The sequence below is a fragment of the Rhinolophus hipposideros genome, assembly GCF_964194185.1.
Source record: "Rhinolophus hipposideros genome assembly, chromosome: 6".
Classification (NCBI taxonomy): Eukaryota; Metazoa; Chordata; class Mammalia; order Chiroptera; family Rhinolophidae; genus Rhinolophus; species Rhinolophus hipposideros.
In genome coordinates, this window is record NC_138052.1 from 84,849,840 (window position 1) to 84,856,029 (window position 6,190).

A 6,190-nucleotide genomic window follows, 5' to 3' on the forward strand; every position below is an offset into this window, starting at 1 on the left:
CTAGGAGGAGGTGAGCTTAGAGTCCTGGCTTTCTCCGAGGGCCTCTCTCTTCTTTGTCAGACGCCAAATGAGGATAAAATGGAGGCAGGTTGAGCTTAACTTTCCTCCTTGTACAAACTTCAGTCATGGGTGGTGCTGGAGTTAGAAAGGGCAAGTCGCAGCCAGCTGGGAGGCTGGGGATAAGGGGCATGAGGGTGGTCCCAGAAGAGGGACCAATATATGGCAATGTCCCCATTTGAGTCCCAGGAGCCTGTCCCTTTGTCTGATGGAGGAGTGTGTTGTTTCAGGCAGTTGGGGAGCCATGATGATTACCTTGAAGGTGTGTGGTGGGCTTGAGGGCTCCGGGCACTTGCCCACAGAGTGAGACACCTGTTTCTACCTGTCGTTTGGAGGTAGGTCCAGGTATGCAGAAGCCCCAGATCCCCAATCCTGCTGTGTGTGTGCTGTCCCTACATCTGGTGCCAACAGGATCCCAGCCCAGCTCTGGCGGCTGCCCACCCCCCCTTTGGCATTCCTGGGGCCTGAGTCAGTGTCCAGATCAGGAATGCTGACCCAGCTGCTCTAGCTCCTCTCTCTCCGCCCTTCCCTTCCTCTCCTCCTTTCAGCTTTTTCCATCTCAGTCTCTGGCCTTGGAACAGACACTTGGTAATGGATTACTGGATTTCTTTCTGAAATTATTGAACATACTTCCAGTCATCCCTCAAAACCCCTGTCCTGCCGGTGGGGAGGGTGGAGGAGAAGAGAGCAGAGAAGGGGCTTTGCCCATCCATGTGTGTCTTGGGTAGTACAGGGGGTGAGTGCAGCTCTCCTTCCACGGGACCCCCGTGGCCTCTTTCTATCTGGTCTCAGAGGACGGAACTTCTAAGGCACAGCTAATGGGACACCTCAAGTGGACCATCCCTGGAGGTGTGCGATGCATTGGACCTGGAAAAGTCCCACCCCCTTATGCTCAGGGCCACCTTCACAGCTAAGCCAGAAACAGAACAGGCTCAGCTTATACCATTGCCTTCTCCTGCAGTACTTCATGCTCCCCTCCTGCTCAGACATGGTCCACCTACAGGGCCAGTAACAGGGGCTCCTTTTGAGAAGGCCCACCCTGATTGCATCACCCTCACTGCATTGGGCTGATAGCCAGTGTTCTGTGTATACATTTCAATGTACATTGGGCTGGCATTTATCTGTCTATTCGTGTGTGAATATCTTTTAAATAAACAGTGGGCACACTGATGACCAAATTTGTTGACTGGATGTGATGGAAAGCCCATTTTGGAGTCAGAGGACCTATTAAGATGTATCCTGTACTGTTCGTTTGCCATATGACCTTGGCAAGCATTGTTTGTTTTCTCTGAACCTGTTTCCACAAATGTAAAATGAAGATAAAAACATTTGATGGCAGAGACTGCCAGTTGTCTCAGTATCTATTTTTCTCTTCTTCCTTTAATAATAGAATCACTTGAATTTTAGCTGGAATGTCTGCCTATCATAAAGACAAATTCCCAACCTTCCTTGCAGCTAAAGATGGCCTTCTGACTAAATTTGGCCAATGTGATGTGAGTTGAAGTGATGTGAGCAACTTCCAGTCAGGCCTTAAAAGAAGCATGGGTTCCTCTCTTCCTTCTCCCCTTCTGCTGACTGGAATGCTAATGTGATGGCAGGAGCAAGTGCAGCTATCTTGTACCCAAGATATAAGATGCTTATTAAGGGTTTCAGCACCACCCTACCAGGTTTGGAATGTCTATAGACTACTATAAGAGAAAGATATAAACTTTATTTTTTAAGTCATTCTTAAATTGGGTCTTTGCTGCAATAACCAAACATGTATCCTAACAAATGGCATCAGTTTAGAGACTGGAGAGTAGATAGCAAAGAAAAACACGATATGCTGCTAAGCTGGTGACCATTGTTAGAGTACAACAAAACATGTGGTATGTCTGTCATCCATGATACCTTGGAGAGTAAAGCATATGCTAAGAGAGCCTGGAAACACTCGTGGAAACACTCAGATTGTTGATGTACATTGGCTGCTGCTTGCTGCTATTAACCAAGTCCTACAAGAGCGATGTACTCAGGCTAGTTATAAGAGGTAGTTTTGGAGAGGCAGGCTTAGCAAGGGCTAAGCCTGTGGTCCCAAACCTTTCTCAAGCACACCCTGTTCAGCAAACAGTGGAAGCCGGCCCAGTGGGCAGAATAAAGAAGTTCTCTTCACCACCAAGCACATTTTTATTTAGCTGACCTCAAGGTAGCTACCAGCGTTGGAGAAATAATAGAAAGTCCACCAAATCCAGAGTATTCAAGCCTGAAAATAATTACACCATTCATTGTCTGTGGAAACTTGAATACGGAACCAACCGGTCAGAAGTCCTCTAAGATTGTTGAGGGGATTGTAGTGGCAAAGAAACCATAAATCTGGTCAGCAAGGCCTGGTTTGACACCCCACCCCATCCCCCCCAAAGTTATTCCCACTGCCCCAAATCTGCCGTAGCAGGAAGAGGGCTGTGAAAGTTTTAAAGTCTACAAGAAGGCACATGTGTTCTCAGGGTAGCAGCAGAGGATACTGGGTGAGGAAAAACTTCCCAGAGGCCACAGAGGAGAGGAGAAAAGGGAGATCCTCCCAGAGAGCAGAAGCTGGGGTGGCCAAATGCACTGCCCGAGAACTTACCCCACTGGGGGGTAGAGGCTTTGCAATCCCTGCCCAACCGAATTTAATAACGGTTAAGATCTAGTGACTGCCAGGTGTTTGCCATTCTTTCCTGAGTGGTTCTTCTAATTGAGTTTATCCTGTTCCTCCCCCCACTGTCGTCTATGGGGAATAGGAGGCCAGATTACCTGCCTTTTGGTTCGCAAGTACTAGACCATGAAGACTTCACCCACACCTGGTCTGGCTAGAACACTGCCTTGCTTCCCTTTGAGGGGTGCTAAATGTGCCCTTTGTAAGGAAGGGGTGGACAGATGTTGGACTCTAGCAGCACGATATCTATTCTCCCCTTCTTCTACCAGTGAATCCCCACAATTTTAGCTAAGGGCAAGGTTATGTTTCCCAGCTTCCTTCGCAGATAGGGTGGCTGTGTGACTAAGCTTGGCCAATGGGATCTGAGCAGCAATGTTATATGCATACTTTAAGGGTGTCCTTAGAGGGAAAGGGTTGATTTCTCCCTTCCTATTGACTGGAATTATGATATGATGGTGGGAGCTGCCGTAGCCATTGGAACCTAATGGTGGAAGATGCAGGTTGAATATGACAGACCCTGCCCAATCCCATGCTGACCTGTCTACCTCTGGACTGTTATGTTATAAGGCGAAATAAACCTCTATCTTGTTTAAGCCACTCACAAATGGAACCTTTGTTACAGCAGCCAAGCTCCTCTCTAACTAGTGCATCTACATTGCGGGATTGGGGTAGGGTTAACATGACAAGTGTTTGCACGTGTCAGGATGCGTCACATTTATGCCTAATATCTACCAGACACTGCAAAACACATTGCATGGAGTATCCCATGTGATCCCTCACAACCCTATGTGGTAAATACTTTTATTATTATAACTTTACAGATGAGAAAATCAGGTCACAAAGAGATTAGGTAACTTGATCAAAATCTCAAAGCTAGTAAGATGGAGCCGAATTAAAACTGTGTTTCTAGGGGGTCTGCCCGGTGGCTCAGGCGGTTAGAGCTCCATGCTCCTAACTCCGAAGGCTGCCGGTTCGATTCCCACGTGGGCCAGTGGGCTCTCAACCACAAGGCTGCCGGTTCGATTCCTCGAGTCCCACGGCACCTTGAGCTGAGCTGCCACTGAGTTCCCGGATGGTTCAGTTGGTTGGAGCGCATCCTCTCAACCACAAGGTCGCCGGTTCGACTCCCACAAGGCATGGTGGGCTGCGCCCCCCCTCACCCCCCTGACTAGCAATGGCAACTGGACCTGGAGCTGAGCTGCGCCCTCCACAACTAAGACTGAAAGGACAACAACTTGAAGCTGAACAGCACCCTCCACAACTAAGATTGAAAGGACAACAACTTGACTTGGAACAAAGGCCTGGAAGTACACACTGTTCCCCAGTAAAGTCCTGTTCCTCTTCCCCAATAAAAACCTTTTAGAAAAAACAGAAAAAAACCAACTGTGTTTCTAGACTCTAGCGTCACTCTCTTAACCATTAAGTTTAATGTAAATAAAGCACAGGCCTGACGTGTGATATACGCTCAGTAAGTGGTTACTAAAATTATGACCTCACCATCTGTTTGTCCCCTTAGACCTTCAGCTAAGAGACTCTGAAAGCGGCAGGCATGGGGTTTGGGGGCGGGGACTCTTTACCAGTCATTTCATGGTAGCATTAAGGGTCAGATAGAGAAAGGCTCCAGCTGGGGGTAAACACCAGCACTGCTTTACACTAACATTATAGCACTTTTCCAGTTGTAAAAAAGAAGCTCTCTGCCCTGCCCCAGCCCTTTGCCTCTCAGAGCTCCCACACCTGCTCCTACTGCCATCCCAGCCCCACCCATTCTCTTTGGCAGAGCAAATCAGCAGAAGGTACTGGCTTTGGTTGGGAAACAAATACTCTTGGGTGTTTGGTTTTAATCTCTTATCATGGTATTATATTTCTTGAAACCCTATTTCTTGGCTTGCTCTCAAAACTGGGTGTAATAAGGACACTGGACTCTGACCCTAGGGTGAATTTGGCTACCATCTCTGGATAGCTTATTTTTCTAAGACATGGGGTCGGGATCCTGTTTAAGTGTTATTTTTATATTAGAGAAGGAAAAACAGCTTGAGGAGGCCAAGGGCATAGCCTGGATGAGACCCATTACTGATGGGATCCCCAATGCCAGAGTGCTTGGGAGACTGTGACACGCAGACACTCTAGCTTTCATCCTGTGTGTGGCTGAAATGAGGCAGCTTCTATGTCAGTGTCCTAAGGACCTGGACAGACCCAGCCAGTTGTCAATGTAATTTAGTCTGCCCCAGATTACTGAGCCCTTTTCTGTGGACTGTTCAAGACTGAAGTGGACAGATGGTGTTTTTATCTACCCAGTATCCATTTTACCCACTTTTGGCAACCCCCACGTTTCCTTCCTCTGAGTTCCTCCAATCTCAGAGCACACGGTTTTCAGAAATGCTTAACTGTGGATTCCCGGAAGTATACCTCTGATTCAGACTTAGCCAATCAGGGAATCCCTGGCCACAGTCGGGGGACCTAATTAGTCCAATAGACGTGAATCCTGGGACTTTTTATGGGAGCTGGTGGGAACCCTTTCCCACTGGATTTGGAGCTGTGATGATGTAAGTGTGAATATTCTTCTACCATGCAGAGTGAAGCTGCCTGAGAATAAAGACAAAACAGAGGGCAAAGGACCACAACATGATGAGAAAGACCAGGTTCTCATGATATTCACTGAGCTTCAGATCAAGCTGTACCTGAAGACCTACCTCTGGGTTTTTCAGTTACATTAACCAATAGAATTTGTGTTTGTTGAGTGCAGTTTGAAATGAGTCTTCTGTCACCTGCAGTTGAAAGAGTTCTGATGCCAGAGTTAAAGAAACCAGACACCTTCAAAGGCTTCTGGAGCCGGTGTTCCATCACTGCACTTTACAAAGAAAAAGTGCACATTTGAAAAAGCAATTAGAGTAAATGGACGGGGTGTCAACAGGGGTGGAAAGGTACTTGGAGAAAATACAGTAAAAGATAAATTGGAAGGAGACAAGGTTATTGAAGGAAAGCTTCCTACAGAAGGTGAGTTTGGATATAGAAATAATAATCATGACAACAGCAACTATTTACTGAGCCCAACTATGTGCTGGGTTAAGTAGTTTATATATGTGGTGGGATCATATTTTGAAATATTAACCAAATTTAGTGACACTTCCTTCTTCCCTATACATCTTTTCTCACTCAAGTTTGACATTTTCTTGTTTATTGCTTCAGGGAAGAAATGATACATGTAAAGAAGGAAAAGCACTGTGGGGACAGAGCCAGGAGTGCAGTTTCCAGGATCTCGGCCTCACGTGGAAAGGTGCTGGCTCAGGTAGTAAATGGCCATCACCTGTGATTGGATGGCCATCAGCTGTGGCTAGACGGCCGTCAGCTGTAACCAGTGAGCCATTGGCCACTAATATAACTGCCGTGGCTACGCTAGCAGAAAATGGGGGCTAGCAAGAAGATGGTGGCTGAGCTAGCAAGAGCGGATTGCAGTTAGCAAGT